The following is a 27233-nucleotide window of genomic DNA, read 5'->3' as shown; positions in this document are numbered from 1 at the left end:
AGAGCCAGTTTGATTTGATCTGGCAAAAGGAGTTTTAAAGCATTTGGCTTTGAAATTACAATGATTTATAGAAAAGTACCTCTCACGATGACTATCAGCTGGTAGCAGGTTGAGTTCCCAGAAAAAGCGCTTTCATTATCCTGATTTCTCCAAACGGCAATGATCTAGTTCTTGTTCTCAACCTGCCTCCCGGGGCTGTGTCTTCCCATGCTAGGATGGAGTGCAGTGGGCTGTAAATTATTTGGCATTATTGGATAGTACTGGGATTACCAAAACCGAGAATGAAGCACTTTGTTCCACAAAGTTAGAATTTTTAAAGCTTTGTAAATTTATGTGAAAAAGAATATATTATTTTCGTTTGATTCAAAGGACATAGAATTCTTCTTACACTGTCAGGACCTTAAATTCTATTTTTCTCACTCCTACGCCTCCCCTTTCTGTCATATTTATTTCCCTAGTGAATAACTTAAAAGCACTGAAGCTCTCCTTCTTCTCCTGCCTTCTCCCTTTCCAAGAAAACTTGCAGAAATCTGATCTGTCTTTCATTCTTGTTGCTGGATTTTACCTTAGCATGACTAAGTTTCTGTGTATACGTTATCTTTTTAAATAAATTTCACTTTACATTTTTAAAAATTTCTGGCTTGCAAATAAAAATAATTTTTCTTACTTGTTAAAGAAATTTTAAGCATCACTGAGCAAGAAAAGAATGTTCCTAAGAGCTGGGTAAGCGGTCTTGGAGTTTCGTTGAAACCCCAAGGGATCTGAAGGAATTGCCAGCACCCACTCTCTCCTTGCCCTGTCCCTATGGCTGCTAGAAACCTATGGTAGGGAAAGCAGTTTGGTGTTTTCAAACAAATACTGTTTTCCTGGGTAGGTTCTTGCAGTAGCTCCTAGTTCCTCTAAAAGTTGCAGTATGTTTGAACACTTTTTGCTTGTGCTAAATATGATTCTGATTCAGCAAATTCTGGGCAAGGACTGAGAGCATCCACTTTTGACAATGTGGAGGTGAACACTTTATGGTGTTTATGTTGCTGGTCTTCAAGCCACATCCCCTGGCTGACAGAGGTCTGGAAGGCTCTGGTTTCCATGTCTGTTTTTCTCCTTTCCTTTTGACATTTTCCCCTTTGTCTGAGATAACATGAATGTGAATGCACATTTTGAACTATTAAATGCTATAATTATTAATATCTTCTAAAAGTCCATATACTAGCCCAAGATAAATTAAGTCAGTTTATAATATGTAGCACCTGCAAACGTGCTAGTTATTTTCCTACTCATTGATCACAGGGAAGTAAATAAAGCAAGCAAAGTTCTTAGTCTCACAAAATTCTATTCTACTTTGAGGTGCAGACACACAATGAATAGAATACATAGTTAGAGGAAATGCATGCCTATGAATGAACCAACCAGTTTATACTTGATAGAGAGAAGTGCTAGTCATGCCAGGGTAAAAGATCATGGATGGGTTGGGTGGTGGTGATTGGAGGGTAATGAGAAGTGAATGGGAGTAATAGCGAGATGGGTGAGGGATAGTGATGGCGTGGATAAGTGGTAGTGGGAGGTGGGTCAAGGGTAGGGAAAAGTGCATGAGGGTTGGTGAAAGGCTAATGAGGGCTCGTGATATGATGGGTGACAGGATGTGATGGAGTGTTTGAGAGACAGTGATATGACAATGTGGTGGTTTGAATAAAAACGACTCAAAATGTGTTTGAATGCTTGGATTAGACAATTCTAATTAGAGGAGTTGTTTGGATAGAATCAGGATGTCTATGTAAGAGTTTCTATTGCTGTGAAGAGACACCATGACCATGGCAACTCTTATAAAGGACAACACTTAATTGGGGCTGATTTAGAGGTCAATTATCATCCAGGCAGGAGCATAGCAGCTTTCAGGCAGGCATGGGCCAGGAGGAGCTGAGAGTTCTGCATCTTGATCTGACTGTCGCCGGAGAAAACTGACTATTTGGTACTGGATGGAGCTTCAAAGTGCACCCCCACGGTGATACACTTCTACCAATAAGGCCATGCTTCCTCATAGTACCAATCCCTAAGGCCAAGCATATTCAGATCACCACATAGGTGGTATGCACTTCCTGGAGGAGTTATATTACTATAGATGAGCTTAGAGGTTTCAAAAACCCATGTGCATTGGTTTGATTAGGAATAGCCCTGTGGACTAATGTGTGGGAATGCCTGGCCCATAGGAAGTAGCACTGTTAGGGGGTATGGCCTAGTTAGAGTAAGGGTAATCTTGTTGGAGGAAGTGGGTTATTGTGGAGACAGGCTTTGAGCTCTCCAATGCTCAAGATAGGCTTAATATGGCATGGTTGAGCTGCCTAAGGATCAAGACATAAACTCTCAACTCTGCCTTCAGCACCATGAATGCTTGCATGCCATTGTGCTTCTTGATAGTGATAATGGATTAATCCTTTGAAACCATAAGCCAGCACCAATTAAACATGTTTTCTTTATCAGTGGAAACCTTGGTCAGGGTGTCTCTTTCACAGCAGTAGAAACCCCAACTAAGACACCATACTATTCCCAACAAATCCCTTCTTTCTCTGCTTCAAGATAAAGACATACTCTCTCAGCTACTGCTCAAGCTCCATACGTGTCTACCTGAGGACGTGCTCCCTGACGTGATGGTCATAGGCTCACCCTTGGAAACTGTAAGCAAGCTCCCAATAAATTCTTTCTTTTATAAGTTGTCTTAGTCTCTTTTCACAGCAATAGTAACTAAGATAATGGTAATTAAGAGCGATGGTTGAGAGTGCTCTGAAAATGATATCCGGATTGGTAACTCATCCCTTTCCTAAAATCTTTGACATGAATCAAATTATCATGTTTTGTTAATAAACAATTAATTAAAGTACAAATCTCCAGTGAAAGATTTATTGAGTGAAAAAGGTTCTAACATCTCAGAGTCAAACAATTTGAGTTTGTAAATGAAGCACAAACTTAATAGTATGATTCTCTTCGAGCAAACCTTCACCATCTGTTGGAGTAAGATGTTCAATCTGCTAGGGCACCAGTTAAAATGGCATCTGCAAACATGTCTAAGTATCCTAGTATGAGTAACCTCTGAACAGAATTAACAAATGCCAAGCAAGGTCTAGACGACATCAAGAACCTATCTACCCATTTGCGGTATGTGTCACTGGTCAGAGCATCTAGTATGGTCTTTGGTACTTTCAATCAGCTAGACCTCTTTATTTTATGCATGAGTATCCTGAAATAAAATGAATGACAACTCACTGGCCGCAGCTCTGGGAAGTTGAGTAGGAAGTCTGAGTCCAGAAGAACATTGGAACGTTCCTGTCTTCCAACAGCATTGAAGAGAGTTTTCAAAACACTGTTCTTAAGATGTTTCGGGGGAAGGATCAAATGAGGGTAGTAATTCAGAGCCATCTTCTCTCTCATGGTGTCTCTTCACAGCAGTAGAAACCCCAACTAAGATACCACACTATTCCCAAGTAGTCCCTTCTTTCTCTGCTTCAAGATAACGATGCACGCTCTCAGCCTGCTCAAACTCCATAGAGATACATGACGTGTGAGCTAATAGTGCAGATTCTTAGGGCACTGGTGTTAGTCTGTGTTCCAGGTTGCTGGGGACATCGTAGATAAGGAAAGACCAGCAGTGAGCCGGACAAACATCTCTTCAATATGATTGACATCAGGGCAGGATAGCTATTATAATCGGCCCCCAAACTAGGTGTTTCTTTATAGAAAAACAGCTAGCCCTACAAGATGCACGTTGGAAAGACTTATAAGTTTCCCACTGAAATAAAATGTACAATTTGTTAATACTCTCAAGGTTGATAAATAGAGAATGATTTACTTTTGTTTGTTTTTTTTTAAAAGATTTTTATTAGATATATTTCTTTATTTACGTTTCAAATGTTATTCCCCTTCCCAGTTTCGGGTCCATAAGCTCCTATCCCCTCCCCCATACAGGTATTCCCCCCGTACATCCCCCTTACTGCCCCCATTTATTTCCCTGAACTGGGGGTCCAACCTTGGCAGGACCAAGGGCTTCCCCTTCCACTGGTGCCCCAACAAGGCTACTCTCTCCTACATATGCAGTTGGAGCCCTGGGTTAGTCTTTCGGTAGTGATTTAGTACCTGGAAGCTCTGTTTGGTTGGCAATTTTGTTCTTATGGGGTTGCAAGCTCCTTCAACTCTTTCAATACTTCTAATCCCCCCAAGTGGGTCCTGTTCTCAGTTCGGTGGTTTGCTGCTAGTATTAACCTCTATATTGGACGTGCTTTGGATGTGTTTCTCAGGAGAGATCTACATCCGGTCCCTTTCAGCATGCATTTTTTTAGCTTCATCAATCTTATCTAGTTTTGGTGGCTGTATATATATGGGCCACATGTGGGGCAGGCTCTGAATGGCCGTTCCTTGAGTCACTGCTCTAAACTTTGCTTCCATATCCCCTCCTATGGATATTTTTTCCCCTTTTAAGAAGGAATGGGAGTGTCCGCATTTTGGTCATCCTTCTTGAGCTTCCTGTGGTCTGTGGATTGCATCTTAGGTACTTTGAACTTTTTGGCTAGTATCTACTTATCAATGAGTGCATACCAAGTGTGTTTTTGTGATTGAGTTACCTCACTCAGGATGATATTTTCTAGTTCATTCCATTTGCTTATGAATTTCATGAAATCACGTTTTTGATAGATGAGTAGTACTCCATCGCGTAGATGGACCACATTTTTTTAATCCATTCTTCTGTTGAAGGGCATCTGGGTTCTTTACAGTTTCTGGCTACTATAAATAAGTCTGCTATGAACATAGTGGAGCATGTGTCTTGTTATATGTTGGAGCATCTTTTGGGTATATGCCTAGGAGAGGTATAGCTGGGTCCTCAGGTAATGGAATGTTCAATTTTCTGAGAAACCTCCAGAGTGATTTCCAGAGTGGTTGTACCAGTTTGCAATCCCACCAACAATGGAGGAGTGTTTCTCTTTCTCCACATCCTCACCAGCATCTGCTGTCACCTGAGATTTTTATCTTAGCCATTCTGACTGGTGTGAGATAAATCTCAGGGTTGTTTTGATTTGCAATTCCCTGATGACTAAGGAGCTTGAAAATTTCTTTAGGTGCTTTTTGGCCATTCAATAATCCTCAGCTGAGAATGTTTTGTTTAGCTCTGTTCCCCCATTTTTAATAGGGTTATTTGGCTCTCTGGAGTCTTTTTGAGTTCTTTGTATATTTTGGATATTAGCCCTCTATCAGGTGTAGGATTGGTAAAGATCTTTTCCCAATCTTTTGGTTGTCATTTTATTCTAATGAAAGTATCTTTTGCCTTACAGAAACTTTGCAGTTTTATGAAGTCCCATATGTCGATTCTTGATCTTAGAGCATAAGCCATTGGTGTTTTGTTCAGGAAATTTTCCCCAGTGCCCATGTGTTCAAGACACTTCCCCACTTTTTCTTCTATTAGTTTGAGTGTACCTGGTTTGATGTGGAGGTCCTTGATCCACCTGGACTTTTTTATAGGGTGATAAGAATGGATCAATTTGCATTCTTCTATATGCGAAACTCCAGTTGAACCAGCACCATTTATTGCAAAAGCTATCTTTCTTCCATTGGATGGTTTTAGCTCCTTTGTCAAAGACCAAGTGACCATAGATGTGGGTTCATTTCTGGGTCTTCAATTCTGTTGCACTGATCTATCTGCCTGTCTCTGTACAAATACCATACAGTTTTTATGACTATTTCTCTGTAATACTGCTTGAAGTCAGGAATGGTGATTCCCCCAGAAGTCCTTTTATTGTTGAGGATAGTTTTAGTTATCCTGGGTTTTTTGTTATTCCAAATGAATTTGCAAAGTGCTCTTTCTAACTCTATAAAGAATTGAGTAGGAATTTTGATGGGTATTGCATTGAATCTGTAGCTTGCTTTTGGCAAAATGGCCAACTTTACTATATTAATTCTGCCAATCCATGAGCATGGGAGATCTTCCCATCTTCTGAGATCCTCCTAAATTTCTTTCTTTAGATACTTGAAGTTCTTGTCATACAGATCTTTCACTTTCTTGGTTAAAGTCACACGTAGATGTTTTATATTATTTGGGACTGTTGTTAAGGGTGTCATTTCCCTAATATCTTTCTCAGCCTATTTATCCTTTGAGTAGAGGAAGGCTTCTGATTTGTTTGAATTAATTTTATACCCTGACACTTTGCTGAAGTTGTTTATCAGGTTAAGTAGTTCTCTGGTGGAACTTTTGGAGTCATTTAAGTATACTATCATATCATCTGCAAATACTGATATATTTTTTTCTTCCCTTCCAGTTTGTATTCCTTTGATGTCCTTTTCTTGTCTGATTGCTCTGGCTAGGACTTCGAGTACTATATTGAGTAAGTAGGGAGAGAGTGGGCAGCCTTGTCTAGTCCCTGATTTTAGTGGGATTGCTTCAAGTTTCTCTTCATTTAGTTTAATGTTAGCTACTGGTTTGCTGTATATGGCTTTTACTATGTTTAGGTATGGACCTTGAATTTCTGATCTTTCCAGGATTTTTATCATGAAGAGGTGTTGAATTTTGTCAAATGCTTTCTCAGCATCTAATGAAATGATCATGTGGTTCTTATCTTTGAGTTAGTTTTATAGTGGATTACACTGATGGATTTCCATATATTAAACCAACCCTGCATCCCTGGAATGAAGCCTACTTGATCATGATGGATGATCAGTTTGATGTGTTCTTGGATTAGGTTTGCAAGAATTTGAATATTTTTGCGTCCATATTCATAAGGGAAATTGGTCTGAAGTTGTCTTTCTTTGTTGGGTCTTTGTGTGGTTTAGGTATAAGAGTAATTGTGGCTTCATAGAAGGAATTCGGTAGTGCTCCATCTGTTTCTACTTTGTGGAATAGTTTGGACAGTATTGGTATAAGCTCTTATGTGAAGGTCTGATAGAATTCTACATTAAACCCATCTGGTCCTGGTATCTTTTTTTGGTTGGGAGACTTTTAATAACTGCTTCTATTTCTTCAGGAGTTATGGGGTTTTTTAGATGGTTTATTTGTTCCTGATATAACTTTGGTTCCTGGTATCTGTCTAGAAAATTGTCCATTTCCTCCAGAAGTTCCAGGATTGTTGAATATAGGCTTTTGTAGTAGGATCTGATGATTTTTTGAATTTCTTCAGATTCTGTTGTTATGTCTCCTTTTCATTTCTGATTTTATTAATTTGGATACACTCTCTGTGACCTGTGGTTACTTTGGCTAATGGTTTATCTATCTTGTTGAATTTCTCAAAGAACCAGCTCCTGGTTTTGTTGATTTTTTTGTAGTCCTTTTTGTTTCTACTTGGTTGATTTCAGCCCTGAGTTTGATTATTTCCTGCCTTCCACTGCTCTTGGGTTTATTTATTTCTTTTTGTTCTAGAGATTTTAGGTGTGTTGTCAAGCTGCTGACATATGCTCTCTCATGTTTCTTTTTGTAGGCACTCAGAGCTATACGTTTTCCAGTTTCATTGTGATCCATAAGTTTGGGAATGTTTTATCGTCATTTTCATTAAATTCTAAGACGTCTTTAATTTCTTTATTTCTTCCTTGAATAAGTTGTCATTGAGTAGAGCATTGTTCAATTTCCATGCATATGTGGGCTTTCTGTCATTATTGTTGTTATTGAAGACCAGTTTTAGTGCATGGTGATTTGATAGGATACATGGGATTATTTCTATTTTCCTGTATCTGTTGAGGCCTGTTTTGTGACCAATTATATGGTCACATTTGGTTCAGAACTTCTGCTAGTTTCTTTATGTCTGTGTCTATATGTCTATTTCTGTTTCCATGATCTGTCCAGTGATGAGAGTGGGGTGTTGAAATCTCCTACTATTATTGTGTGAGGTGCGATATGTGCTTTGAGCTTTAGTAAGGTTTCTTTTATGAATGTAGGTGCCCTTGCATTTGGAGCATAGATATTTAGGATTGAGAGTTCATCTTGGTGGATTTTTCCTTTGATGAATATGGAGTGTCCTTCCTTATCTTTTTTAATGACTTGTGATTGAAAGTCAATTTTATTTGATATTAGAATGGCAACTCCAGCTTGTTTCTTGGGGCCATTTGCTTGGAAAGTTGTTTTCCAGCCATTTACTCTGAGGTAGTGTCTGTCTTTGTCTCTGAGGTGTGTTTCCTGCATGCAGCAAAATGCTGGGTCCTCTTTACATATCCAGTCTGTTAGTCTATGTCTTTTTATTGGGGAATTAAGTCTGTTGATGTTGAGAGATATTAAGGAGTAGTGATTGTCACTTCTTGTTATTTTTGTTGTTAGAGGTAGAATTATGTTTGTCTTTCTTCTGGTTTAATTGCAAGGAAATTATATTCTTGCTTTCTGTATGGTATAGTTTCTCTCCTTGTGTTGGAGTTTTCCATCTATTATCCTTTGCAGGGTTGGATTTGTAGAAAGATATTGTGTAAATTTGGTTTTATCATGGAATATCTTGGTTTTCCATCTATGTTAATTGAGAGTTTTGCTGGATACAATAACCTGGGCTGGCATTTGTGTTCTCTTAGCGTCTGTATGACATCTGTCCAGGATCTTCTGGCTTTCATAGTCTCTGGTGAGAAGTCTGGTATAATTCTTATAGGTCTGCCTTTATATGTCACTTGACCTTTTTCCCTTACTGCTTTTAATATTCTTTCTTTGTTTTGTACATTTGGTGTTTTAACTACTATGTGATGGGAGGAATTTCTCTTCTGGTCCAGTCTATTTGGAGTTCTGTAGGCTTATTGTATGTTTATGGGCATCTCTTTCTTTAGGTTAGAAACGTTTTCTTCTATAATTTTGTTGAAGATATTTACTGGCCCTTTAAGTTGGGAATCTTCACTCTCTTCTATACCTATTATCCTTAGGTTTGATCTTCTCATTGTGTCCTGGATTTCCTGTATGTTTTGGGCTAGGAGCTTTTTGCGTTTTACATTACCTTTGACAGTTGTGTCAATGTTTTCTATGGTTTCTTCTGGCCCTGAAATTCTCTCTTCTATCTTTTGTATTCTGTTGGTGATGCTTGTATCTACAGCTCCTTGTCTCTTCCTTAGGTTTTCTATATCCAGGGTTGTCTCCCTTTGTGCTTTCTCTTTTTTTTTTCTTTTTTTTGGAGCTGGGGACTGAACCCAGGGCCTTCCACTTGCTAGGCAAGCGCTCTACCACTAAATCCCCAACCCCCCCTTTGTGCTTTCTTTATTGTTTCTATTTCCATTTTCAATTTGTTCACCTTTTTGAATGTGTTTTCCTCTAATTCTTTCAGGGATTTTTGTGTTTCCTCTCTAAAGGCTTCTACTTGTTTACTTTTTCCCCTTGTATTTCTTTAAGGGAGTTCTTTATGTCTTTCTTAAAGCTGTCCATCATTATCAAAAAATGTGATTTTAAATCTGCTTTTCTGATGTGTTTGGATATCCAGTATTTTCTTTGGTGGGAGAACTGGGCTCTGAGGGTGCCAAGTAGTCTTGGTTCCTGTTGCTTAGTTTCCTGTGCTTGCCTTTAGCCATTGGGTTGTCTCTGGTGTTTGCTTGTCTTGCTGTTTCTGAGAGTGACTTGATCCTGATGTAGTCCTCTGTGTCAGCACTCCTGTAGAACTGTTTTCCTGTTTTCTTTCAGTCTTTTCTGAGAACAGGTGCTCTGATTTCATGTGTGTCAGCACTCCTTGAGCCTATCTTTCAGCTCTAGGCGTGGGCAGGAATCAATGGGTCCTGCCCCTCATTGCTCCTAGGTCCTTGCACCCAGTGGGCACAGTTGGCACTAGGCGATTCCCTCTTGTGTCTGGACTGTGGGCAGACGGTAGTCTCCTCTGACTTCTCAGGAGTGTCCACACTTCTGAGGGTCCAGCTCTCTCCCTCATGGGATTTGGGTGCAGGAAGCTGTTTGTCTGGTTCAGTTCGGTCCTGGGCGCAGACCAGAACTGCGGGTACCAGCGGCTGTCTGTTCCTATATCCCTGTGTCCAGAGGCACTGTGTAGTTTCCCTTTAGACCAGGGATGTGGGCAGAGGTGTGTAGAGGTGGCAGTCTGTCCTATGGTCTCAAGATGTCTCTTATTTTTGTTTCTTAGAAAGGGATTGGAAAGACAAAGAACTGTCTATTTCTAGCTCTCAGCGAATTCTTTTTGGGCCAAGCTTGTTGAATGGTGGGGTTGCAGAAAGAGTTACAAAAATATGAACTTCTTAGCCCTTTGGATATCTCACTCTTGCTAGCAACAAGGGTAAGAAACAAAGAAAAACCTATTCAGGCAATTTGTCTTCTTCACATAAGCTGATTTTGGCTTGGTTTAGAACCTCAGGCTATAGTTATACCGCTCCTTGGACTTTCAGTGAAGGCACGTGGGCAGGTTTGTGGTTTTGTACTTTTGGCTTTATGGGGGGACTTTATTTGTTTTGGGTTTTTGCTCCCTTTAAGTGCTTCTTAAGACCAGAAAATCCATTGTTATTATTGATCATTTTGGAATCATCATGTTAGTTTTATCAATGATAATTCCTTTAGAAGAAAAAGAAAATCAGGTTTTTGCCAATGGATACATTCCGTATAAAGACAGATTTCTTCAAGTGTAGAGAATTGTTGGTTCATTTGCTAACCATTTTTGTTTCATATATTTGCATTTGCCAGACAAACCTTGAGAATATATATGGAGATATAAAAATTCCTAAGATTTTCTTTTCTTTTTGTAGCTTTGTAATGATCTTTTCAGTTTAGTCCTAGATTCTTCATATAATTAATCTAGGAAAATCTTCAATTTAAAGATACAGACATTATTTTTTAACACCACATTTTTTGGGCCATATAAATGAAATACAGCATGCGATGGGCTCACTCACTACTCATGTCTTCAGTTTCACTTTTTCTGTCCAAAACTTCTTGGGTTGGCTTCTGACCCTGGATTTGATGAACATTGTAGGTTAGAGAAAGCTTACAGGATGACGTCTCTGGGAGGAAGGTATAGCTCTTAAGAATGGCTTGGGTATGTTCAAGATTCTGAAATCTAAAACAATCAAAGTCCTTCTTATGAAGGATCCTTCCTTGCTTCAAAACCCCCAAGTAAACAAGCTTGATCTGAAAGATGACAGGTTTCAGCTTTTGAAGTTATTTTACCTTTATGCAGAAAAAGTTATTCAAAACTCAACTTCTAATTAAAGTCTTCATCCTCTCTCGAGCAGAGGAGATCAAAGGGACAAGTGCGGGGATCCTGCCCATCACAGCTTCCTGAGTTTTCAGCAGGAACCACAGTGTTTAGCCAATGAATTTAAATAATGAGAAATACTGTGCAATTAGGCTGGGGTTTGAACCTATCTATACACAGGGAGTTTCGGCTTTCAAATATGTATGTTGTGATTGCATTACCATCACATACAAATCTGTGTCATTTGTTATATTTTGAGGCTCAGTGCTCATCGTGTTTAGTATATTTCTTTTTTCTTTTTCTTTTTTTTTTTTCTTTACGAGTACATGAGGATAATCTCATTGTGGAAAGCAGTCTGTTGTTTGGGCTGACTTTATATCACTGGAAACTAAAATTTTGAAAGACAAATAGGAAGGGTTCAGAAATGAAGTTTCACCCTGTGGAGTAAATCTCTCTGAAGGCTTAGAGGAGGGGAGCAAACCCTAAAATCTGTACACACTGGCAATCAAGTTTCCATAGATGTCATAAGGTGTCACATGACTTCCCTGGGAGCAACTAAGAAATAAAGACCCAGTCCTGTGAACATTAAGCACTGTTAGGTGACTTTGCCTCAGGCCATCAAATAAAAATGGCACATGCCATTAGCTTTCTAGAGAGGGGATTTTAAATATCTTTCTTCAAAATCATGTTTTCTTTTGATTTTTTTTTTTGTGGTTCCTCATATTTGTCTCACATTTCTTGAGGAGATCTGTGATGGCTGGGTTTGGGGATGCCCCAGGGCTGCTCCTTAGAACCTGATATCTTGAGTTCTTTATAATCCACAGCTTTCTTTGATATTGGACACTTTCCAAGCCTTGAATTAACTCTGCTGATAAAACCATCACACACACACACACACACACACACACACACACACACACACACACTCACACACACTCACACACAGAATTAGATATACACAGACACACACAGAATTACAGATATAAACAGACATACACACATAGACACAGACAGACAGACACACACCAAAGCAACAATAACAACAAAAAAACTCAGATCGAGAGATATTTTTCTTAAGAGATCAAAGAACTCAAACATGTTTGTGTGTGAAGTATAAAGTATAAACCTAATGATTCTCTCTGAGAAACCAAAACTCTGGTAGTGACACATGACTAGCAGTGGTCTCTTATGGAGTATTTGGATGGTCATTCTAGCTCCCATTCATGCCCAGTCTTCTATGATCTCTGGCATATAATTCAGGCTTCAGCAGAGAAAATTGAGGCATGTCTTCTTGGGAGCCTTACGGCGAGACAGAAGGTAGAGGTGACCAGAGGAGAGTAGGGACTGAAGGCTCTTGTTATATTGCAATTGGAGGAGCATAATAAAAAGTTCCAGTTGAGCAGAGATAAGTGATATAGGTCCTTATCTTAGTTGATTGATAGGAGGCTTCTGACTGTTAGCTGAGGTATACCTGTTCTTCTCTGAGACTCGCCGAGAAGTGAAGATTACATCCATTTCAAGCATGGAGGTTTTTACACAAGCAAACCTGTAAGGATTCAGGCATGTTATAATGATTTCTCTGCCACATTCCACAGGTCGGCTTTATTGTTGGAAACAGGGTGATTTTACTACTGCAAGCAAGCAGTGTGAAATAAAATGAAAACCCAAACCAAGTTAAATTAGGCCTTTTTTTTTTTGCCATGTTTTTCACATCCATCCTGTTAAGCACTGACCTTTGAAGAGGAGCGAAGTGGGAATGGTAAGTTATTCTGTGATACAGAACTCGCAGCACACTAAGCTTGAGGAGAGAGCTTCAGCAAGTTCTGACTAGAACAAAGCCGTAGCCGCCTTCCACTCAAGCGCGGCCACATATTTCATCTGGATGTTTTGAGAAGGAAAACAACAGGGAACTTTTAAGAGACCTCAAGTGTTGTTTCCCCACCTGCCTTGCGTCAAGTACAAATGTAGGGAAGTGTCCAGAATGTACGCATCCAAATAGACTCATTTGGTTATATGGCTTTTCTGTCTAGGAATTATGGAAACAGGATGTTTGATTTGATCCTGGGACATATTACTGAAAAATTTTGCTAAGGTTAATAAAAAGGAAATTCAAAAAATATATTAAAGTGTCTGAAACAGACTTCAAGAGTTAGGACACTGAGGTCATTGCATTTAGAGCTTGGGAGTAGGGATTCTGACTCCACAGAGCAGGGCATGTTCATGTGCCTTTGCCTGCGTGGTTTTGTGTGTGTGTGTGTGTGTGTGTGTGTGTGTGTGTGTGTGTGTGTGTGTGTACTGCGCATACACATACACACATTGAGGAAGCCATTCTAGGAGAAGAGATTTCTTTGACTCAGTGTGGTAGAGCATGTTGCTTCAGAGAAATACTTTTAAGTGACATTTAAATTCTTCTATTAATTCAGGTTGGTATAAAAAATGATAATTTTCTTTTTTTGGAGACCATTTACCATCATTCTCATCAATATTTAACCATTGGGAAGCAGGGGAGGCCTATTAGGTTATCTCAAGGACTGTTTAAAAATCTGTGATAATTTGAATAAAAATTCAGTCTGAAACTTGGGGAACCTGTCTGTCTAGAAAGTGTTCTTTTTTTTTTCTTTCCTGTCTTCCCTTTCCCCTCCCTTCTTCAAATTCTCCTGATTTCTAAGCCCAGGGCAAGTTTAATTATAATTAGTTAATGTTAGTTAATTAGGTAATGTTCATATAGTGCTTTGAAGACGAAAAGTGTTTTAGAAATGCTAAGTGCTATCATTATTAATATCAGCAATGGGAGAAAATTAAGCATGCTGAACACTTCTAGAAGCTGCAGAATATGAATGTGAAGTGGCTGGTACCACGTGACTTTTCAGTTCCACCATCACAATTCCTGTTGGAATTTGAAGCTGTCTTTGGTCTTCATTGTCTGAATGTCCAGAGTCACCTTTCGCTGTCTCAAGAGCAGTCATGGCTCAGAGGGGTGAGCAAGTGACATCTCAGACTAAATATTGTTCCCAACTGTGTGTTGGAAAATATCCAGCTATGCTTAGATGTGTTCTCACATAGATAGATCCAGCCTTCAGTGGGTAGCCACACTGGTGTTTGTCTCTGAGCTCTAAAATAGCCCATGGGCTTTTTTCTATTTCAAATGAAAACATAGAGAATTATCAGCAGCAAAACAAACCCTCATTGGATTATTTAACTCATTTAAGGTAACCGGGCAACTAAAATTGACACTCTTATAAGCACATGGAATTCTCCTAGCCGTAACTGAGATGCAAACCTTTGGCGTATAGTACCTAAACTTTAGAAATGAGTGACTGTCTTGGCCTCTTACTGAACACAAAGCACTTATGGGAGATGTTATATTGGACAGCATGTTATAGTCAACAGCTTCTTATGAGTTGTGCTGAAGGAACTGGGTCAATATAATTTCTGACTTACAGGCAGGAAATGGAGCCCTGGCCACAGCTAAGTCCAGGTAAAGGTGAAGGTTGCTCTTTGGAGAAGAATGATAATAGGAGACTCTGTCTTCCTCTCCCATTTTCTAAATATGATTACCTTCCTCCGTTCAACTGCAAAGATGCTTCTAATGGAAAATAGGTCGCCACTTCTGATCTTGGGATGAAATAAATCAGTTTATGGTGGTGCAGACCAAAGGGGCAGAAAGAGATTGGAGATGAATGTTGTCTCTTGCAATGGACTTTTCTAAAGTAAAGACTATGTGGAATGATCCAGGCTCATGCAATGATGATAGAAAAGTCTGGGCTCAAGACTGCCTTTCTTCTTTGTTTAGATCATCAATTTCATGCTGCCTTTCCTTCATGTAAATTGTTTAGGTAGGAGGAATACTGGGGAAGTGGCACAGAAGCATCTTGGAATTGAGTTAAATTGTTCCCAAGGGTCCAAATTGGTTTCTTGCTGTTTGGTGGAGTAATTTGTGCATCACACCGAAGGGCTAATGAACACTTCACTTTGGCACTTGGAAACAGACACATTCAGATCATGTTAATCAAACATAATTAACTTTCAAGGAAGAAGGCTGGAGAGCGGGCCAAAACAAATATACTGAAATAGAACAGGAATGAATATGAAGTCCGTACAGTTAAAACATGTACATGCATAGAATTACTATTCAGTTTATAAAAGCCAAACAAATGAAAACAAAGCCACACAAAAAACTCCACCTAAATTTAGCAGCGTTGTTGACAAAAAACTTCAACTGCATGTAGTAATGTGACCTGCATAGAAAGCAGGAAGGCCCTTGGCTGCCTCCAGGCCTTGGCCAGCACCAAGACTGAAGGAGAAAATGCTCCCCTAGGCTAAGGAGATCACATCCTATGGATGAAGGTTTTCTGAGCTTTGAATTTTAAGAAGGCTTCAGATTCTTGTGTGGAATGGTTGAAGTGTGAGAGATTTAGTGTAGATGAGGAAAGATTCTAGAAGTGCGATAAATATTTTAAATAAAAAAATTAAATATTAAAAATCTCTAATGACTGTAAAGAGATTAGCCCAGCATGGCTAAATCCATAAAAGGAATAACCAATGCTGTGGTTCTGGTCTTTATGGCCTGCATATTTGGACCCTTTACTTCCTCCAAACTCTCTTATCAGAACCTCCTGACTCCGCTTTGCATTGGCTCACTGGTCCCAAAGGCCACAAGGTAGGATCTGGTAGTTCTTCTTTCACAGTGTGTTCTAAGTCCCACCCATTGGTTGTCCTGCCTATTGGTTTTCCAGCTCCTGCTGCACTTTTGAATTTCCCCAGGAGTCTGTAAAGTACTATGCCTGGGCATCAACTTCCTGGGATTCTAATCCAATTGGTCTGGGGTTCGACCCTGGCGTCAGCATCATTTTAAAGCTCTCCAGGTGGTTTTAATGAACCTGGACCACCAATTTAGTCTCAATTTGGCGTTGATGATCCATTTCTCAATTTCTCTTGTTCCTCTGGCCTCCTGCTGGGACATTTACTTGTAATTAATATAATGTCTGACTTAATTCATTCGATGAGAAGCAACCATCAGCTCTGTGTTATTAATCATGTCTAAGTGTGCATATGCCTGATTTTTCTTTTTTTTTTTAGTTCAATTCCCAATCCTTTGGATACGTTTGGCATTCCATGTTCCTTGCCTGCAGAACTGCACGTGTGTGAAGTTCTCTTTTTGTAATTATTATGAGGTACAAGTAAATATTTCTTACTTCATTGGCAAATAAATTGTGGATTATGATAGCTTATATTAAATGTAAGAAATTTACAATCTCCAATAATTTAAACATGGGAGTTCAGCTAAATTACTGAGAAAACAAACTGAGAATGTATGAGTAGTTTCTTGGGTGCATTTGCTTTTGCAGTAGGAATAGTTAATAAAGGTTTGCCAAAGGTGCCACCTGAAAGAAACAGTAACATTTGGTTGGATTTGGGTGTGGCCTCGTAGGACTACTTCCGGGTCACTGGGGGTGGAGAGCATACACATTCACCTCTTTCTAGCTAATGAGAGTATTTTTACTTTCTTTGTTGTCCAAGAGATCATGCCTATTGGAATTGTTGGACAGACTGCCACTACAGCCTTGCAGGTGGATTTATGCAAGCCAGAACAAAATTTATTGTCCCAAGAAACACAATGAAGTAACCAAACTTAGTAAATAATAGGACTTTGTATTAATATAGCATCTTGCTTAGAGGAACTCAAAGCATTTTATAGGCTATGAAAGTTAATCAAGTTGGGGACTTTTCAACCACTGTGGGAGTGAGATCCAGGCCTCCACACCTCCAAGCTGTCGAGCTGGCTTTTCTTATTTACACATGTGTACCCTGTTAATGTGGAGACTTCAAAAAGGCTCCGGCTCTTTGGCCTTGGAGACATTGGGCTATAAAGTGAACTTAAATTATTTCTGGATGCTTGGCATAAGGAGTGAAACAATACTCCAAATATTTTAACAAAGAAAACTGTAAAAAAAAAAATGAGAAAATCATTTGCAGCTGTCTGGCATTAGCCTGTCACCATTGTTGCTGGAATACACCCATTTCATGCTTTTGTCCTCATTAGTTAGTTATTGCTGGGATAGTTGTAGGGATTGAGTCAGTTTGTCTTTCCCTACTGACTTTTCTTGTTTCCTTCTATTCTAATTATCTCTTTTTTTCTTGGTAAATATTATTTTATGTCTATGAGTTTTGCCTGCATGTACACTCTTATATCATGTACATGCCTGGTATCTGTGCAGGCCAGAAGAGGGCACTGACATGGAATCCCCTCACACTGGAGTTACAGATAGGTGAGTTGCCTTGTGGATGCTAAGAACTAGACCTGGCTGGGTTCTCTGCAAGAAGAGCAACTGCTTTTGACCATCATTCTCTCTCTCTCTCTCTCTCTCTCTCTCTCTCTCTCTCTCTCTCTCTCTCTCTCCAGCCCAAAATCTGTATAATTGTTTAGTAATAAAATGGACTGATTGAGGCAGGGGTTTCTAGAGCATGGTAAAGTTAAGAAGCTAACAACAGCTATCTTGCTACAATAATGCTAGGTGGACCTTGATGATTTTCACAACAATGAGGGAATCACTTTATAGAGATGATTATATAATGAGGTTCAAACATAAGCAGGAAAACACACCCCTGTGGAGACAGAAGTTTAGAATTTGAATTAATAGTAAGAATCAAGCAAATGACCCGTGTCATCAAAGATGGATGAGCTAGATCTTCAAATCTGTGATTGTAGAATATGTTTCTTTCTTTGCTTAGGAAGGTTTTTTTCTTGCCACTTGATGGATTCTTTACTGTGGAACTGGATTTTTGTCTAGGCAAACACTCTACATTTCCTGTGGCCTAGAGACTTTAAATGTATTGCATATAACACAGATTTTGTTAATTTTCTTATCTTATGTGCATAAGTGCACGTGTGTTTGTGCAACAGATATGCAGTGCCACCAAATGCTAGAAGATGGTGTTGGATATCCTAGAGCTGGGGTTACTAATGGCTGCCATGTAGGTGCTAGAAATTTAATGCGAGTCCTCTACAAGAGCACTGAATGTTCTTTCCTGTTGGGCGATGTCTCCAACTTCTTGTGTACCTTCTAAAGAAGCAGATGGAGCTAACTTCTGGGGGCATCTTCCTTACTGTAAAGTATTGAATCCTAAGAAACAAAAATTGCAGTTTAAACCATGTTTAAACATATCTTGCCATTTCAAGTACAAGCAATAACAATTATTGTACTCATTAAACAATTGATAATGTTTTTCTTTAAAACAGGGGTTTCCATGTAAAAGAAGAAGCTTTTGCAATTTAGAATGCTATTAGATAGGGGTGAGACCCTAACTTTTATGAAACCAGTCTACTGGTACTCTGTTACCTACCCTAATGTCTTCACAAACGTTCCTTATGTTCTTTTCTAGAGGTTGCAATGTTCTGTGTTCATTTTTTTATAAAATTGTATTTTATCAAAGATATATTTTTTTCATTCAGTATGTTTTAATTATGACATTACCTTCCCTAGCTCTTCCAAATTCTCCCCACCTCCCCTCCCATCTGGATTCAGCCCCTTTGCATCTCTTCTTAAAAAAACCAAATAAGTGTCTAAGGGATAATGATAAAATACAATAAGATAAAACAAAATCAAGCCAATTGTTATGGGACAAAACAAACAAACAGAAGGAAAAGCACCATGAAAAATCAGAAGAAACACATAGAGACACAATGACACACACACACACAAGAGTCCCATAAAAATACAAAATCAGAAGCCATACCATTAGGACCTATAAGTTTAAAAATAAGACAAAACAACACAAGCAAACAAAAATAAAAATCAATGAGCAAATAAAAAGAACCAAGGAACCTTCAAAGGTGCCCTTGAGTTTGGTTTCTTTTGGCCATCCACTGCTGGATATGGGTACCTTAAGAGTAGTTTGTTTCCCCAGTGAGACTCCCTTGGATTAAATAAACTTTTTTATTTGCAAGTGGCTATCAATTGGAGATAGGTTGTAGATTAGGAATGGGAGCATGTATCTTCTTTTAGCTCTAGGACCCCATCTGGTGCAGACACTGTGTAGGCCCTGAGCCTGCTGCCAGGGTGTTGGTCTTGCTGTGTTTTGAAGGCCTTGTTTCCTCATGTCCTCCAACCCCTCTGACTATTACACTCTGCTTTCTCAGGGTTCTCTGAGCCTGGAGGGAATTGATTTGATGGAGACAAAATACTCTCTTTTTAAAGCTTTTCCCACTTTTTCTTTTCCTGATTGCAAAAGGAGATTGGCTTAGCTTAGGTAGTTACCAGTATGGCTTTATTGTTTAAATGTAGTTATAAAGATACTTGATATCTAATTAGTGATATGGATTTTTTAAGGTAAAAAAGATAACATTTATAGAGAAAAAGCAATAGCACAGTTGTATGAATGGCAAAAAGTTGATGAATTACTATTTGGGTTTATTCTTTAATGTGTTGTTTCTCTTTCTGATTTTTTAATTGAAGTTGCATATTATCTCATGCAAGTTTGATGCATTACAACTCCTGGATTAGACATCATTTACAAATAACAAAGCCATTATTTCTTCTCTGCTACTTATAATAACCTGGTCTATTCTTAGAAGAATCAGGGAAATATTCCTGAACTGGGGTTCAGTTGAGAAATTCTGATTAGGAAACATTTTTCAAGTCGTTTTGTTAGAAAAAAACAGTTGTGTTTGAGGCCAGTCAGCCATGTGTACAAAGGGTGAAGCACCAGTCCCAAGAAGGGAAAGAAAACAATATCAGAGAGTAAGGAGAAGTAACAAAGGAGCATGTGGGTGGGCACAGCATGAGGCACAGATCCATGGTGAATCTCTGTTCTCCCCTGAGGACTCTGAGATGCTAACAAAAGCTACTTTTGAGTGTACTGAAATGCAGGTAGGTTTGTATTCTGAAAGTCTTCACAGTCTCTGTCATTTCAAGTCCAAAGCAGATCTGAGTTCAACCTGGTGAGCTGGACGAGTCGTGTAATTATGCTTAGTCTCTTAAAAATGCAATACTACATGGTTGGGTGTGAAGTTATCTACTACAGCATAGTCAACCAGTGATGAGACACGAGGACATGAAGCTATTGGGGGATATTGGGAGGATCCAGGGGGAGTAAGAGCTGAAAATAATTTTTGCATTTTTAAACACAATGTTTGCATTATAAAATTCTCGAAGGGGTAAAAATACCACAGTAAAAACCCAGTCATAGCATCGGCATTTCAGGGCTGGCTATTGGATGTAAAGGGTACTTGTTTGTTGTCAGGAAACCGACATCTTAGCACGACTAGCAAGTGCGATGAGATCACCAATTCCAAAACAAAACAGGATCTTTGAAACAAGTAAGGAACCTAAGGGAATGTGGGCTTGTCTGTCCTTCTCTACAGAATGTGACTCCTTCCCTGCACAGCTCCTGTGTTTCACATTGGCATGACTCTTTGCCAGCCTGCTACACTCATGAGATCATCAGTCTAGGCTCTGACATCTGTTTCTGCCTACCCTCCAGGGGAGCAGAGCAAAGCCATGGTGGAGTGTTGTCCCTAAATAGAACCATGATGCATTTGTGTACAGGGGATGGATGTGACGGTAAAACCCCCAAAGTTCTTTCCTGGGATGAACCATGGAAGAGTTACTTCAGACATCCTTCCTGGCTGATTTTCCTTTCCTCCGCAGGACAACTCCTTTTCAGGTATACAGCTTCTTGTGCTAAATCTCTCCCTTATGGCCAGTCAGCCCTCCGTCTCATGGAAACTAGTCTCAGGGAAGTGGCTATTTAGGCCTTGTACAAAAGCAAATTAGCGTTATTACCTGCCCCAGGTGTGCTTGCTGTTTGAAGTTTTTATTGCCAGCTTTGGAACTCTGCCCCTATTAAAGAGATTTTAGAAGATTCTAAAATTGTCTGGAAAAGGGCTCAGGTGGGGGAGACTCTTATAGACAAAATTCTAGATGAGGTTTAACTTCATTCTTAGGGCCCATGGGCCCACTTAGTCTACTCTCAGGCCTCAAGGCTGATGATTCCTTATTCCCCAAACTCAGCTCTGTGCAAGGAACCCTTTATTATTGGTTGGTTTCCCGAGTTCAGTTTGGGGAGCACAAGTATGTCTGGCTTACAGTAGGTAGTTAATTCCTGAACAGTTGTTAGATGGTGGTGTACACAGGAACCTCTGTCTGTTGAGGCTAAGCTGTCACTCTGCCCTTGGGGTTTGCAACTGCCCTTTCTGGGCTTTCTGAGGTTCAGAGTTCAAAGCCTGCTCAGTTCCATGAGGTAATTCTGCCATTATCTATTATATATCTAAGTATAGATGACAGGAAAAGAATACAAAGAAGAGACCAAGTGGCTTTCAGACATGTTCTTTGGACACTTTAAGATGCTGTCAAGCTTGGCTCATGTGGTCTGCCCTTTTGGAGGCCAGGCCTAATAGCTTTTAGGACAAAGTGTGAAATGCTAACTCTTTCAACAGGGCTACATGGTAGAAGGGCCCCTTGAGAGTTCCTATTGCAGGCTGCTAGCATTTTGTTTTGATGTTATTGCTGCTGTTCTGGGTTTTAAATATTTTAATGAAATTTTTATTGTATTTGTGGATGGGCTTTTAGTAAAGGCTGCAGTTTTAAACATTCTAATAAATGAATGGGGGACACAAGTAAAGAGGGAGGGACCCACAAAAATGGGACCCAGATAGCTCACACAGATGGTCGTGTAGATTATAGAACATATCACAGTCTGATGTTTCTGAAAATGTAGCACAGGAGCAGGTGATGGAGGAATAGGGGATACTCCTGTTTTTCAGACTTGGAATAACCACAAACTCGCTGCCCATTTCCAGCTAGCAGGGTATTAAATTGCCTCTTTTTAAAGTATATTATTTTTGCAATAATAATAGATTTGCTGTGTTTCAGAATTCTGCCTGATTATACAATATGCGAAGACAGTAAATGAAGTAATGACAACTTAGACAGCTTGGCCTTACTTACATACCTTCTGCTTCTTGTAAATAAATGGCGGAGCCTGATGCATAAATGGTAGACATTCATAACCTGTAGGAATAGGCTTGGATATCTAAACCTGTGTATAAATGTCCCCAGAGCACCATAATGCTTATTTTGTGAAATAGTAAACTATGTCATCCCACTTCTGATTCTGAGGATTATGGCCTTTCTGTAATCTAGCTGGGTTGTATGTTTTAATTCCATTCTCTTTGCTATCGGGTGGAGCAGATATGGAGGGACAGAGGCAAACAAGGAATGTGAGGATGTGAGGGCAGGCTTTCGGAGAAAGCTGCTTTCTGTTTCCAGAAAACATTAGGAGGAAAATGGTGGGAAGGCAAGAAGTCAGGTATCTAGATAAGGGAAAGCTGGAGGGGAAACCCAGGAGCCCTATAAAATATCCAAGCCAGCGTGGGCTAGCCAGACTTCCAGATTCAGGCTTCTCCCATCCTGAATGTATAAACTGTTACTTTCCCTTTATTCACAGCTTGGTCTTTTGTCTTTCCTAGTTCTTGTCAGGGAACCACCAGCACCCTGTTACAATGGTACCTCTTTTCTTCCCTCCCTCCCTCCCTTCCCTCTCTCTCTCCTTCCCTTCTCTCCCTCCCTCTTTCCCTTCCCTCCATCTGTCCCACCCCTGCTCCTAGACCATGAAAGACCAAATGGAAAGCTCTGACCAGTAATACCAATCACTTCCCAGTTTGTCCTTAGACTGACTCCTGGCCCTTTTCAGGTCGTGCCTGGTCCAATGAGTTTAGTCAGAGATGTATAAGTAAGAAATATGAATGACAGAAGACATGAAAAACATCTATTTGGTTCTTCTATATCTCAGGTCTCATCTCCAGCAGTGTCTCTGGCTTTCAAATATGTCATGTATTATGATCATCCTTACACTCTACAGCTCAGCTTGCTTAGATCCAGCTGGATTTGGGATCTGGCACTATCCCTTCAGCCCCTTTTCCTGTTTGTTTTAAAAGAAACCCTAACATATTATTTTCTGATTAAGCATATTACATGACCATTATGGAAAAAACAAGTGGAAACACCATAAAACTATAAAAAGAAAAGTGTTGAATTGCAAGAGAGCCTAACATCCAGCAATAGCCATAATCAACATATTAGTGTACTTCCTTCCTGTGTGTGTCTGCTATGAATAACTATAAACTGGGAATGCTTTTGGAAACATCTACTTGCTGCTATTAGTGGCTTCTTGCCTATGATTTGCATATGAGCTTCTGTGATAAGAGTGAAATGCTGTCAGAATATCACTCCAGTTTTCAAGATGATGACCAAGATACAGCAAACCATGGACATGGGCCCCTGATTTTCTCTATCAACTATGCACCATCCCCCAAAAACAGCCAGCCAGTCAACTGGCCAGCTAACCAGCTAAACAACCAACCAACCAATCAACCAACCAACCAACCAACCAATCAACCAACCAACCAACCAACCAAGCAAACAACCAGCCAACCAAACAGCCAACTAACCAGCTAACCAACCAGCCAAACAACCAACCAAAGTAACTACTGTTGTCTTAAAAGTCATCTCTAGAAAAAATATCTTTGGAAGTCATCTCATTCTGTGGTTTGTCCTGGTAGTAAATAGTCAATGAGCAGCTTCATTTCAGAATGTGTGTGTGTGTGTGTGTGTGTGTGTGTGTGTGTGTGTGTGTGTGTGTGTGTGCACGTGTGTGTTTCCCAAAGGCAAGCAAATATCTCAGCAACTTAAAGAGGACTAAAATCAATTATGTTCAGAATCAAAGTGCCTGCAAATCTTGTGTTATGCGGCACCTTTCTTCTGATGAATGGGCACTGTTCAACTCATTATTTCTCCATCTTGGGAGCAAGTGTAGAATTGCATTTAAGCCTGCTTTGTAAGTGGGGAATCTGAGGCCAGTGAGGGAGTAATGGGACCCAAACCACCAATCTAACACCTTCAGACTTTGACGTCCTGACTCTGAGGTTAGTATTTCTCAAGTGTAGCACTAAGCCTCACTCCCACAGATTCTAATTCCAGAAGTTCTAGGATGGGGGCGAGTGATTTGTATTTTCTGCAGGTCCTCTGGCCTCAGCATTAAGAATGATTGCTGTGAGACCATGATGTAGCCACATTGACTTGTGGAATGGCTTAGCCTTGTGGCATGTGACACAGAGGATCTTCATGAGACCCGAGGGTTTGAACTGTCAGTCCTCCTGCCTTAGGATAGTTGTATGGGAGACTTCCTTGGCTATGGGTGTTCTTTCTCTTGCTCCCCTTTAGTACCTGAACAGCCTCCCATGCTTGTTGCCTTGCTCTATTAGGCTTAGGCTCCTCTCCTCTCTTGAAAGCAGAAGGTAGGCTTGTGATGACTGAGGGCCAGGTGACAGGGAGAAGAAGAGTCTTCCAATTTCCTGCTGGGCCCTGCTGGATTTAGTGCCATAAGAATTCCTACTGTGTCCCATTTTGGTCTGTCTTCTCTGTCAACATGAATTAATTATAAAAGAATATTTAAAATATCAGACTCTTCTCCTTTCAGCACTTAACTCTATCTAGTCCCAGCCCTAATTTATTTGGTAGCTTTATGAACAGTGAGGCAAACTAATATGTTACTGGATCAAAGTATATATGTTAGGTATCTACTACTTCAAAACAAGAGACCTAAGACTGAGTGGCTCAGAGCAACATGCATTCATTATCATAAGGTTCCATTAAATTAGGAATCTGGGAGGAGGTGGGCCAGGTATTCTTGGTAGGGCCATTCCTGAGGCTGTAGTTAAGTCACTATCTGGGGGGCTTCTGTTGTTTTTAGAAATCACCTTATTGAGTGGCTTATGTAGCCAGCGGCTAGATCCTTACTGGCTATTGTTTGGAGCCTCAGTCCTTCCCATTGTAAGATTCTCCATAGGCCTGTTCCAATGCCTTTACGGCCTGGCTTTCCTCCGAGGATGATACAGAAGAGAATGTGAGAAGGGAGATGTTTCCTAGTCTCATGCCAGTGTTCTGACACTTGCCGTTCTATTAGCTACAAGTGAATCAATCACAAAATAAGATACACATGAAAGGGAGTTGGCCTCCACCTTTTAAAGTGCATAATATCAAAGCCTTATGGAGAGATTTCAAAAGGACTCCACTGGTTAACTCTTAAATGTTACATTTTCCAGCTGCCAGAGTTAGATACTAATGTGACTTCACGATTCTCAGTACAGTCTGGGTTATTTCTGATGCACTGGCTTTAGATAGGGAAGGAAGGGGCAATTTTGTATCTGGTTGGTTTAATGTAAATACCTTCCTTTGATGATGCATAATCGTCCTTTCTGGTTCCGTACCATAACCACACAGCAGTCACCTAGCTACTGTTCCCAGCAAGAGGTTTTTCTCATTGGGCTTCTCCCATCTCCATTCCCAGTCAGGCACTAGTTCCTCTGGTTTTCTGATTATTTTTGAATATTTCTTCCTGGCGGTCCCATTCTTTGTCCTCTGTTTCAGTGTCGAGGAGAAACAGGGCAAGAATTGGGATGGTATTTATAAGGAGGAGGAAAATCTTTTTTCTGCCTGTGTATTCAGGAGTTGTGATACCCACCATATCCTAGCAACAGTTTGGGAGGTGAGGCGATGCTTTGGGAGAATCAAAGCACGCCTGACAGCGGCATCATGGCTGCTGAAAAGGCCTTTGAAAGATGACAAAACTGCCAATTATGTGTCTTTGAATTGGATTCCATGCAAGCCCTTCTTGGAGGAATCCCATGTGCTAGGGGTCTGGGCAGCAACAGTAAGGAAGGAAGGAAGCTGGGAACACAGACTGCCAAGTGCACGAAGCAGTTCTGTTGGCAAAGAGTGACGTCTGTTTCCCAGGTTAGGTCACTGAAATGTGGGAAGAAGAAGCATAAGATCACAGTTTTTTCAGACTTCTTAGAACATCAAGCCGCAGAAGTCCATAAAATACCCATGGAAAACGTCACTGTTCAGTAATAAAGCAAAACTGGGAGCTTCTTTATGTAGGTCTCAGATGGCAAGGGTGGTGGAGGGCCATTTTCTAAACTTCCTTGTCCAAGGAAGGCCTGCTTCTGTAAGACCCTTGGAATTCAGACCCAACCATTACAAGGAGTATTGGATCAGGGCTGCTGATATCAAACAAGTTTCTCTTGTGCATGCATGCGTGCATGCCTGTGTGTGTGAGTGGGAGGGGGTGGTCAGGACATATACACATCTATGCACCTGTGTGGTGGCCAGAGAAGGATGCTGAGCGTCTTTCTCTGTGACTTTCCCCTATAGGTTTTGAGACAAGGTCTTACTGGTGAAGCTAGACTGGATGGCCAGGGAACACCCAAGATTTACCTGTCTCCACCTTCCAATTCTGGGGTCACAGGCACATGCAGCCATGCCTGGCTTTTGAGTGGGCACTGGAGATTTGAGCACAAATCCTTTTACCCACATAGCAAGCCCTCTCATTCACTGAGCATCTCTCCAAGCCAAAGTGACCCATTTTGTTGTGTCTTCCTAAGCATATGGGTTGACTTTTCTTGATTATTGGCCCTATTTTTAAGAGGAGGTTGCACTGAGCTCTTTTATTATAAATTATCTCCTCTGCATGCTTAAGACAGGCATCAGAACAAGAATGGCTAACTCCAATATTTTGTCAAACCATCCAAGGACCTGGAAAGGCAGCCCTGATATTAATAGCAAAAGTCTTTGAGATTTAGGGGAGTCACCTTTCCCAAGGTCACATAGCTACAGGGTGGCAACCCAATAAAGGCACTGAGAGCTGTCAGTGTCTGGCACCCTGTGTACCTTGCTTTCACTAGATAATAGACAATAGATGAAGGTTGTAGCCAGAAAGTCGTAAGAATTCCCACTTCTCTTTCGTGGCTCTGAGCTTCTCTGGAATCTTAATCTACAAAATGGGCTACTAGCTAGATTGATGGGATCAAATGAGATATGTTAAAGAATTTTTTATAGTTGAGGTTAATTTACATTCAATTTATCACATTCTCTTTTTCTTTAGAGCTGTTTAAAGAGTGGGGCTGTAGTCTGAATGCAATGTCCTTGCTCTAGTGAATGTTAATAGGTTCAGCACTCCTGTGACAGAGGCCTGAGGGAGCTTCATTCCCTCTTATATCTGCCTTGTAAGAAGGCAGCACAAAGCTACCAGCTGTGGGACAAGAAAGGTATCCTGGTCAGG

The 27233-nt window shown here is 40.2% G+C and overlaps 1 long non-coding RNA gene across 3 annotated transcripts in view; it reads left to right on the top strand.

Annotated features, from left to right (window-relative positions):
* Positions 1 to 27233, top strand: part of LOC108350372 (uncharacterized) — a 59202-nt gene that overhangs the window by 9787 nt on the left and 22182 nt on the right. Inside the window, exon 4 of one of the 3 annotated variants that reach the window (XR_005502148.2) lies at positions 2572 to 14559. The exons of the other annotated variants lie outside the window; for them this stretch is intronic. This is a non-coding gene — a long non-coding RNA (uncharacterized LOC108350372). Of the gene's footprint in view, positions 1 to 2571; positions 14560 to 27233 lie in introns of those variants that run through there. 3 annotated transcript variants of the gene reach the window in all.

The sequence above is a fragment of the Rattus norvegicus genome, chromosome 3 (assembly GCF_036323735.1).
Source record: "Rattus norvegicus strain BN/NHsdMcwi chromosome 3, GRCr8, whole genome shotgun sequence".
NCBI classification, from domain to species: Eukaryota; Metazoa; Chordata; class Mammalia; order Rodentia; family Muridae; genus Rattus; species Rattus norvegicus.
This window is presented reverse-complemented; position numbering and strand designations above follow the sequence as displayed.